Here is a 12,125-nt window from a genome sequence, read left to right as displayed (position 1 = left end):
GCGCTCCCTTCTCAAACTTAATATACTTTGGCGCCAAAGGCTCTTTTAAAAAACTTTTAGGGTTAGTCAGCCAAAAAAGGACATCTCAAAATAGTACAGAGGGGGAATCATTTTTGGTCTCGGCATGTATGCAGTTCCGTGTAAAACGTCAGACACGCCTAAATATTCCAAATGCAAAAAAATGGTATCAGAGCAAAACTCTGGAATGTCAGACTGCTATTTAAAAGGTCTGATTGATTTTTTGATGAAGTCGTGGTTAAGTTTTCAAAAAAAAGATTTTTATTGTATTTTTGTGATTTTTCAAGCAAATTTTTTCAAGCCGGAGTATTAGAGCTGGAAATTTTGCGAGCATTTAAATATCTCAAAAGAATTGCTTATAAAGTATTTTTATGCTGAGGGTATCAGGAGATCTCAGATAATCTGAGAAACTCAAGAAAATAGTCAAAAATTGTCCGATGGCGCCGAGCACAGTTTTTTACAGTACCTTAGAAAGTGACAGTTTTATTTCCACTGAAAGAACTGAGGAACACGCAAATTTTCCTTAAATAGTTGCGTTTTTTGCCAACCTCGTGAAGCTAAGAAGAAAAATTCAGCTCTCTGGAAGTAACTTTGACATACACAAATGGGAAGTTTACTAATTTATTGAAAGTTCCAACAATATCATCTTTTTCATCCAAACATGTAAACGTATAATTATCCGCCCACAAAAAATAGTGCTCAAAATCTGCAGGGGGGCAAGTATTTTTCGGAAAACTGGATGGCGGTGCGGTTCATTGTGTTTAAGAAAGACTGAAATTCCAGATTATGGCGATATTTTTGGCACAAACAAATTACCAGGGGCAGATCTAGGATTTTCTCGAGGCAGGGAGGGGAGTCGGATTTTCTAAATTGATTTTCTGAGCTCTCCCAAACCACTATAAAGACCCTAATTTGACCAAACTTTCTGCGCCGCAGTCAAAACTTTTTTAAAAAAAGGTCAAAAAAGCCGTTTTTAGGAAAATTTTGATCAGAAAGTCACGTTTTTTGGCGCGCGCTCCCTTCTCAAAATTAATATACTTTGGCGCCAAAGGCTCTTTTAAAAAATTTTTAGGGTTAGTCAGCCAAAAAAGGACATCTCAAAATAGTACAGAGGGGGAATCATTTTTGGTCTCGGCATGTATGCAGTTCCGTGTAAAACGTCAGACACGCCTAAATATTCCAAATGCAAAAAAATGGTATCAGAGCAAAACTCTGGAATGTCAGACTGCTATTTAAAAGGTCTGATTGATTTTTTGATGAAGTCGTGGTTAAGTTTTCAAAAAAGAGATTTTTATTGTATTTTTGTAATTTTTCAAGCAAATTTTTTCAAGCCGGAGTATTAGAGCTGGAAATTTTGCGAGCATTTAAATATCTCAAAAGATTTGCTTATAAAGTATTTTTATGCTGAGGGTATCAGGAGATCTCAGATAATCTGAGAAACTCAAGAAAATAGTCAAAAATTGTCCGATGACGCCGAGCACAGTTTTTTACAGTACCTTAGAAAGTGACAGTTTTATTTCCACTGAAAGAACTGAGGAACACGCAAATTTTTCTTAAATAGTTGCGTTTTTTGCCAACCTCGTGAAGCTAAGAAGAAAAATTCAGCTCTGTGGAAGTAACTTTGACATACACAAATGGGAAGTTTACTAATTTATTGAAAGTTCCAACAATATCATCTTTTCATCCAAATATATAAACGTATAATTATCCGCCCACAAAAAATAGTGCTCAAAATCTGCAGGGGGGCAAGTATTTTTCGGACAACTGGATGGCGGTGCGGTTCATTGTGTTTAAGAAAGACTGAAATTCCAGATTATGGCGATATTTTTGGCACAAACAAATTACCAGGGGCAGATCTAGGATTTTCTCGAGGCAGGGAGGGGAGTCGGATTTTCTAAATTGATTTTCTGAGCTCTCCCAAACCACTATAAAGACCCTAATTTGACCAAACTTTCTGCGCCGCAGTCAAAACTTTTTTAAAAAAACGTCAAAAAAAGCGTTTTTAGGAAAATTTTGATCAGAAAGTCACGTTTTTTGGCGCGCGCTCCCTTCTCAAAATTAATATACTTTGGCGCCAAAGGCTCTTTTAAAAAACTTTTAGGGTTAGTCAGCCAAAAAAAGACATCTCAAAATAGTACAGAGGGGGAATCATTTTTGGTCTCGGCATGTATGCAATTTTGTGTAAAACGTCAGTCACGCCTAAACATTCCGATTGCAAAAAAATGGTATCAGAGCAAAACTCTGGAATGTCAGACTGCTATTTAAAAGGTCTGATTGATTTTTTGATGAGGTCGTGGTTAAGTTTTCAAAAAAGAGATTTTTATTGTATTTTTGTGATTTTTCAAGCAAATGTTTTCAAGCCGGAGTATTAGAGCTGGAAATTTTGCGAGCATTTAAATATCTCAAAAGAATTGCTTATAAAGTATTTTTATGCTGAGGGTATCAGGAGATCTCAGATAATCTGAGAAACTCAAAAAAATAGTCAAAAATTGTCCGATGATGCCGAGCACAGTTTTTTACAGTACCTTAGAAAGTGACAGTTTTATTTCCACTGAAAGAACTGAGGAACACGCAAATTTTCCTTAAATAGTTGCGTTTTTTGCCAACCTCGTGAAGCTAAGAAGAAAAATTCAGCTCTGTGGAAGTAACTTTGACATACACAAATGGGAAGTTTACTAATTTATTGAAAGTTCCAACAATATCATCTTTTTCATCCAAATATATAAACGTATAATTATCCGCCCACAAAAAAAAGTGCTCAAAATCTGCAGGGGGGCAAGTATTTTTCGGACAACTGGATGGCGGTGCGGTTCATTGTGTTTAAGAAAGACTGAAATTCCAGATTATGGCAATATTTTTGTCACAAACAAATTACCAGGGGCAGATCTAGGATTTTCTCGAGGCAGGGAGGGGAGTCGGATTTTCTAAATTGATTTTCTGAGCTCTCCCAAACCACTATAAAGACCCTAATTTGACCAAATTTTCTGCGCCGCAGTCAAAACTTTTTTAAAAAAAAGTCAAAAAAAGCGTTTTTAGGAAAATTTTGATCAGAAAGTCACGTTTTTTGGCGCGCGCTCCCTTCTCAAAATTAATAAACTTTGGCGCCAAAGGCTCTGTTAAAAAACTTTTAGGGTTAGTCAGCCAAAAAAGGACATCTCAAAATAGTACAGAGGGGGAATCATTTTTGGTCTCGGCATGTATGCAGTTCCGTGTAAAACGTCAGACACGCCTAAATATTCCAAATGCAAAAAAATGGTATCAGAGCAAAACTCTGGAATGTCAGACTGCTATTTAAAAGGTCTGATTGATTTTTTGATGAAGTCGTGGTTAAGTTTTCAAAAAAGAGATTTTTATTGTATTTTTGTGATTTTTCAAGCAAATTTTTTCAAGCCGGAGTATTAGAGCTGGAAATTTTGCGAGCATTTAAATATCTCAAAAGAATTGCTTATAAAGTATTTTTATGCTGAGGGTATCAGGAGATCTCAGATAATCTGAGAAACTCAAGAAAATAGTCAAAAATTGTCCGATGACGCCGAGCACAGTTTTTTACAGTACGTTAGAAAGTGACAGTTTTATTTCCACTGAAAGAACTGAGGAACACGCAAATTTTCCTTAAATAGTTGCGTTTTTTGCCAACCTCGTGAAGCTAAGAAGAAAAATTCAGCTCTGTGGAATTAACTTTGACATACACAAATGGGAAGTTTACTAATTTATTGAAAGTTCCAACAATATCATCTTTTTCATCCAAATATATAAACGTATAATTATCCGCCCACAAAAAATAGTGCTCAAAATCTGCAGGGGGGCAAGTATTTTTCGGACAACTGGATGGCGGTGCGGTTCATTGTGTTTAAGAAAGACTGAAATTCCAGATTTTAGCGATATTTTTGTCACAAACAAATTACCAGGGGCAGATCTAGGATTTTCTCGAGGCAGGGAGGGGAGTCGGATTTTCTAAATTGATTTTCTGAGCTCTCCCAAACCACTATAAAGACCCTAATTTGACCAAACTTTCTGCGCCGCAGTCAAAACTTTTTTAAAAAAAGGTCAAAAAAAGCGTTTTTAGGAAAATTTTGATCAGAAAGTCACATTTTTTGGCGCGCGCTCCCTTCTCAAAATTAATATACTTTGGCGCCAAAGGCTCTTTTAAAAAACTTTTAGGGTTAGTCAGCCAAAAAAGGACATCTCAAAATAGTACAGAGGGGGAATCATTTTTGATCTCGGCATGTATGCAGTTCCGTGTAAAACGTCAGACACGCCTAAATATTCCAAATGCAAAAAAATGGTATCAGAGCAAAACTCTGGAATGTCAGACTGCTATTTAAAAGATCTGATTGATTTTTTGATGAGGTCGTGGTTAAGTTTTCAAAAAAGAGATTTTTATTGTATTTTTGTGATTTTTCAAGCAAATTTTTTCAAGCCGGAGTATTAGAGCTGGAAATTTTGCGAGCATTTAAATATCTCAAAAGAATTGCTTATAAAGTATTTTTATGCTGAGGGTATCAGGAGATCTCAGATAATCTGAGAAACTCAAGAAAATAGTCAAAAATTGTCCGATGACGCCGAGCACAGTTTTTTACAGTACGTTAGAAAGTGACAGTTTTATTTCCACTGAAAGAACTGAGGAACACGCAAATTTTCCTTAAATAGTTGCGCTCTTTGCCAACCTCGTGAAGCTAAGAAGAAAAATTCAGCTCTGTGGAAGTAACTTTGATATACACAAATGGGAAGTTTACTAATTTATTGAAAGTTCCAACAATATCATCTTTTTCATCCAAATATATAAACGTATAATTATCCGCCCACAAAAAATAGTGCTCAAAATCTGCAGGGGGGCAAGTATTTTTCGGACAACTGGATGGCGGTGCGGTTCATTGTGTTTAAGAAAGACTGAAATTCCAGATTATGGCGATATTTTTGTCACAAACAAATTACCAGGGGCAGATCTAGGATTTTCTCGAGGCAGGGAGGGGAGTCGGATTTTCTAAATTGATTTTCTGAGCTCTCCCAAACCACTATAAAGACCCTAATTTGACCAAACTTTCTATGCCGCAGTCAAAACTTTTTTAAAAAAAGGTCAAAAAAAGCGTTTTTAGGAAAATTTTGATCAGAAAGTCACGTTTTTTGGCGCGCGCTCCCTTCTCAAAATTAATATACTTTGGCGCCAAAGGCTCTTTTAAAAAACTTTTAGGGTTAGTCAGCAAAAAAGGACATCTCAAAATAGTACAGAGGGGGAATCATTTTTGGTCTCGGCATGTATGCAGTTCCGTGTAAAACGTCAGACACGCCTAAATATTCCAAATGCAAAAAAATGGTATCAGAGCAAAACTCTGGAATGTCAGACTGCTATTTAAAAGATCTGATTGATTTTTTGATGAAGTCGTGGTTAAGTTTTCAAAAAAGTGATTTTCATTGTATTTTTGTGATTTTTCAAATAAATTTTTTCAAGCCGGAGTATTCGAGCTGGAAATTTTGCGAGCATTTAAATATCTCAAAAGAATTGCTTATAAAGTATTTTTATGCTGAGGGTATCAGGAGATCTCAGATAATCTGAGAAACTCAAAAAATAGTCAAAAATTGTCCGATGACGCCGAGCACAGTTTTTTACAGTACCTTAGAAAGTGACAGTTTTATTTCCACTGAAAGAACTGAGGAACACGCAAATTTTCCTTAAATAGTTGCGTTTTTTGCCAACCTCGTGAAGCTAAGACGAAAAATTCAGCTCTGTGGAAGTAACTTTGACATACACAAATGGGAAGTTTACTAATTTATTGAAAGTTCCAACAATATCATCTTTTTCATCCAAATATATAAACGTATAATTATCCGCCCACAAAAAATAGTGCTCAAAATCTGCAGGGGGGCAAGTATTTTTCGGACAACTGGATGGCGGTGCGGTTCATTGTGTTTAAGAAAGACTGAAATTCCAGATTATGGCGATATTTTTGTCACAAACAAATTACCAGGGGCAGATCTAGGATTTTCTCGAGGCAGGGAGGGGAGTCGGATTTTCTAAATTGATTTTCTGAGCTCTCCCAAACCACTATAAAGACCCTAATTTGACCAAACTTTCTGCGCCGCAGTCAAAACTTTTTTAAAAAAAGGTCAAAAAAAGCGTTTTTAGGAAAATTTTGATCAGAAAGTCACGTTTTTTGGCGCCCGCTCCCTTCTCAAAATTAATATACTTTGGCGCCAAAGGCTCTTTTAAAAAACTTTTAGGCTTAGTCAGCCAAAAAAGGACATCTCAAAATAGTACAGAGGGGGAATCATTTTTGGTCTCGGCATGTATGCAGTTCCGTGTAAAACGTCAGACACGCCTAAATATTCCAAATGCAAAAAAAATGGTATCAGAGCAAAACTCTGGAATGTCAGACTGCTATTTAAAAGGTCTGATTGATTTTTTGATGAGGTCGTGGTTAAGTTTTCAAAAAAGAGATTTTTATTGTATTTTTGTGATTTTTCAAGCAATTTTTTTCAAGCCGGAGTATTAGAGCTGGAAATTTTGCGAGCATTTAAATATCTCAAAAGAATTGCTTATAAAGTATTTTTATGCTGAGGGTATCAGGAGATCTCAGATAATCTGAGAAACTCAAAAAAATAGTCAAAAATTGTCCGATGACGCCGAGCACAGTTTTTTGTTGTTTTGAAAAATTTAAGAGAAAATCAGACTGAATTAGTTGTATAAGGGCGACTTGATTGTATTTCATTTTGATTTAATATCAACTAAACAGTTATGATAATGCAAATGAAAATTCTCGAAAAATTTCATTCAAAGGCAGTTAACTGATCATTTTTTAACCAGGCGTATCTAGTAGAGTAGACTGAAATAAAATATACGGACTCCTTTATTTCAAACTTTGAACTATTCGTTTTTTCGAACTTGAACAAAATCAACAGTTTTGTACTTAGGATAGCAAAAGTTTCAAACACACCAAAAAAACTATTGAAAAGATAAAACTTCTGATTTTATTTTGCAACAATTTCTTCCTTTAAATTGTTTGTAGTCTATCAAAAATCTCTTTCTTTTGCTTTCTAAGTAGGTCAATTGGGGTTTATTTTGATTAAATAATGCGCAAAAGTTACCGTATTTTTACCTGGAAATGATTGTCACTTTTTATGTAAATTGATCCAAAGATTGTGCTTGTAGATGCAAAATTTTTTGCTTGGTTTTTTTGAAACTTTTATTCAAACTAAATTTCAGACATTTCAAAGAGCAATCGGAACAGTTAGGTTTTTGTTTGGTCTTGTTCTCACAAATTCAAACCTTTTTATAAGCGATGTTTTTCATATAAGGCAATTTGTTCCGACTTTTGAAGAAAGGGATTTAATTTTCATGTTTGGATGATCTTTTTACTCAGATCAAATTCAAATTTTAAAATAAACAGTTCTATTCTTTTAAACAGCTCCAAAATACAAATATCCAGAATCTTAAAAAATCAATCGTTTTTTGTTGAAGCCATTTTTGTTGAATAACGGGGTTTAAAGATTGCTATTATGGGGGTATTTATCAACAAAACAGAAAAAAGTTTGAGTTTTTTTTTTCATTTTTTTTAGTTTTCTGATTTAATAAAAAACTAATGTAAAAGTTTCATAATCCGTCAGATCATTCAGATCCTTACGAGCAGTTTTGTTTAACATATTGGCTGAATAGACGACTCATATAGTGTGGCCCAAAAAAAGTATAATGAAGCGATTACAGAAAACCCAGAAATTGGATTACTCCAAGTTTTTGTGATTATTTGTTGTTAAAATTTCTCTCTAGCTATCAGCAAAAAAAACATAAAATATGGAGCTCATACTATGCGTAAAACTTCACAGGCAGTTTCTTCACAGGCGTAAAACTTCACAGGCGTAAAACTTCACATGCGTAACACTTCACATGCGTAAAATTTCACAGGCGTAAAATTTCACAGGCATAAAACTTCACATGCGTAAAATTTCACAGGCGTAAAACTTCACAGGCGTAAAACTTCACAGGCTGTCATAATTGTTCGCATGAAATTATGTCGCAATTAATTGCAGTCAACCGTAGTTTCATAGCTTGGACTTCTAAAACGCAAAATTCATCTTTTGTTCATGCTAAAGTTGGAGTTAAGTTTCCTAATTGACTAACGGCGCCAGCTCCTGCAACAATTTTTGAAAATGGTTTGAAGCATGAGAAAGCAATGGTGAAAAGAGTGATGAAAAACACTACAGAAAAAGCTCAATCGGCGGTCGATTATAGTGGAAGACAAATTGAAGGAGAGCAGCGAGACTATAAATTCAGCTTTGTTATCGTAAAAAAAAATTTGTTTCAAAACTTTTTTTTTCATTTGTGAAACACGTATCAAAAATCGTGGATACAATTTTGGTTTTTGATAGATTCGACTGTTAGTCTTCTTTTGGAAACACTGTATTAGCCGTCGATAAATACGAAGTTAATTTGTTTTTTTTTTCAAGCAAATGATCACGCGATAGATATTATTTTTTCAACGCTTTTTGATAAGGGCGAACAGCTTGATAAATGTTTATTAAAATTTGACAAACATGGATCCTTTTTCAAATGTTGCGAAGCTCACAAATATCTTTAAAGGCCAGAGAAAGATATATAAAATAATGATTGAAACTTGTCATCCTATGCATATCTCATGAGCGCAATCAATATTTGCAATTTTTTATCAATCGATCATTTTTTATCATGCTAAAAAATGACGGTAAGGCAATTCAAGATTGTTTTCTAAAAGTTGTACAGTCCATATTTATAGATAAGATGCTTTTTCATCTTTCAACACAAAACAAATATAGACCATAATTTCATAAAGTTAAGAAAGCATAAATCAGAGGTGAGTTTTATGCTTTTTAGAGCTTTTATTCCGAGTTTTAGTCACGATGCAAAGCCAGTCAGTAAATCCGGGCTCAAAATTAATCAAATTGAAGCCGGTAACTGGTCGAACTAGTTGCTTTTTTTTGCAGTGCTCTGGTATTTTTTTCCTCGAGGCAAATTCCAGTTTTCAGTTAACCAAACTGAACGGATTTTGGACAATTTTTTGAACAATTATACTGAAGTAAAGAGTACTTTTCAACAAGAAGTACTAAAACAGCATGGAAATTGGTCTGATGATTCAAGTTTTTGCCTGATACCAGACCTAGTTCAGTCTCTTTAAATTATATTCCATCTCTTAACAACTAAAGTTTTATTTATTTACATTCAATAATTAGATTGCAAGAGCAAGCTCATACAAAAAAAATCTGCAATTTGGTATTTTTCGAGAAGGAGAAAAGGACAGATTTTTTTACAGAACTGCTTTTCCTATTCCAAATTTTGAATTAAATCATTGGTAAATATTTAATTTAAAAAACACAAGCCAGTTAAAGACTATACACAACGGAAAATACATTTTTGGCAAACAAAAATATTCCTATGATTTCATTCTTTCAAAATTTTTTTTAGAAAATTTGAAATTGTCGAAGCTTCTCGGATCAATTGGTTTGCCTAAATTTTCCTGAATACAATTTGAACAATTATCAGAGTCAAATGTACTTGCCACAAATTTATGTGTATGCAAAAACTTGATGGAAAAAAATTACACGCTGTAAAATTAGCGACAACAGATTGAAAATTAAAAAACATTGAAAAAATTAAACAAAAATTTGATAATTTAAGCCCCGGAGCTTCCTATTCATCTTGCACAAGAGAATTTTTAGTTGATAATTTAAACCCCGACGCTTTGTATTCATCTTGCGAAAGAGAAATTTCAGCTTTTGTGGATTGGGTTGAAACGATTGCAACTTTTAACTTCCAAATACAGCTCAAATTTTTGGTTGGGTTGGGTTGGTCTACTATTTTTCACTGTATTCAAAGTGTAGCTCATAAAAGTGTAAATGTAAAGGATGAAAACTTGAAAACAAATTAGTCATTACAAATATGACAAAATGCGTAGTTTAAAACTGTGATAAAACAGTGCGGTGTCTATTTTTTACTGCAGAATGTCATATAATTTTTTGTTGTCACTCAAAATATTCAAAAACCAGAACAACTGCTTTCAAAACTGTATTTTCAATTTAAGATGCTTTTATTTGATTAAGAGTTGCTCAGCGAAATTATGTGTAATCAAACTTCCAGAAGATGTCAACAAGACAAAATTCGGGTTTTTGAGACTATCCAAGTAATTATTAAACCCTGGTTTTAAATTTAAAAAAAGATCCCGAAACATCAATTTATGTGACATGACATGAAATTTTGACATACATTGAACGGCTTGATAAAAAAAAGGAGCTAGATGAATCAAATTTTTTCTTTTAAAATGTTTTAAGGTGCCTTGGAATATTCAAGTGTATCTCATCAGATATTTTTTCTCGGTTCCAAAAATTTTTATTTTTAGGCTTAAAATTGATCAAAATGGAAAGCTAAAACTTTTGACACTCCCTCATTTGATTTTTCCTCCAAATAAAAGCTCGAAAATTGATTCGTTTCTTAGACATTCCGAATCTAACATTGGGATGATTACTGATAAAATAACTAATAATTAAATAAATGTTAAAATAACTAGTTTAGCAACAGTTTAAAGACTGAAGTAACCTATTCGAACCAGCTGGTAAAGTCATTAAATTCACAAGCAAGATCACTATAAAACTGTTCTACAATTTCAGGGTATTTTCTGTTGTGAAATTATTTTACACAGGTACCAAGCGTTTTCAGACAATTTACAACAGAAATCGATATCTGTCAATTTAAAAAAAATCTTAATTGAGATGCTGTCCGACTGATTTTCGGAACACTCGAGGTGCGCATTGTCCGTGAAGAAAATACGTCATGTCTGACCAGTATAGTCATGTCTAACCAGGTATAGTCATGTCTGACCAGGTATAGTCATGTCTGACCAGGTATAGTCATGTCTGACTCAGGTATACTCATGTCTGATCAGGTATAGTCATATTTGACCAGTTAAAGTCATGTCTGACTAGGTACAGTCACGTCTGACTCAGGTAGAGTCTGCAAACGGCAGAAGTGATCACATATGAAACAGATATGGAAAAAGCTGAAAAACAGCTAGTGTCTGTCAATTGTATGATTAAACGTGAAATTGTATGAAAAGTTTGGTGCGGGTAAGTATTCAAAAGTCTGTTACTAAATTACTTAAATTTGCTTAAGTTTTTAAAATCCTTGCTAAAGAAAACTTATATGAGGGCGTAACTAGAATCCTTTTTTTCCAATGATTAGCTTGAACGAAGTTCAAACTAGTTGTGCTGCTTACGAGAATGCTTCGATCCCAAGAAAACCTCTCTGATGAGCTTTAATTAAAAGGTAACTTGAAAAGTTCCCAGAACAAGAAAAAAACTCTTGAAAATAAAATTGTATTGGTTTTTTTTCTTTTTAAACAATTCTATTTTTCTGCAGTTTTTAAACAAATAAATAGTTAAATAAAAATGAGCACAGATAATTTTTTCTCGGGAAACTTCGAGCTTGAATGATTTAAATTTATTTATTTCAAAAAAGGTCAGTTGAAAAACTAGATTATTTATTTTTTGTGGGGGGGGGTTGCAATTTGATCGTCTTTTTCGCCATTAATTGCAGCAAAGATTTGTTTATTTGATATTTGTTGGTTGAAAAAGCAATATCGGACTCTTTCATGCCACCTTAAATTAAAATTCAGCTTGTAAAGTTTTTAAAAAGTTTGAAACTCTTTTGAGACGTCAGAAAGACAGTCTATTTTACAAAGGTTTATTCGAAAAGTACCCCCAAAAATGATATAAACAATTTCTGGTAGCAGTAATGAAATTTTAAAGGAAATTTTTTCTGAAAATTTGACAGAATAGGGACACAAAAAATGGATGGATTTCTCTAAGAAGCATGTTTTTCAATGTTTTATTCATGAAAAAAATATCTCTGCTCTTAAAATTTTTTTTACCCTGTGCATAATTTGGCCTCGTAATGTGAACTTAATGATAATATGGTCAAGACCAGAACAGAAATAAGGGTCTAAATATTTGTGTAGTTATTGTTTGATAACTAGGGGCTCTATTTGGATAAAATTGGAGTAAATTAATTTCTGCTGTTTTTGAGGTCGAAATTTTACGGGTTTTCTAAATTGTGAAAAAAGACACGAAGTTTATTACAGCGGAAACAA

Source organism: Symsagittifera roscoffensis, chromosome 10 (assembly GCF_963678635.1).
Source record: "Symsagittifera roscoffensis chromosome 10, txSymRosc1.1, whole genome shotgun sequence".
In the NCBI taxonomy this organism is placed as follows: Eukaryota; Metazoa; Xenacoelomorpha; order Acoela; family Convolutidae; genus Symsagittifera; species Symsagittifera roscoffensis.
The sequence above is the reverse complement of the archived record's forward strand: the minus strand, read 5'-3'. Positions refer to the sequence as shown.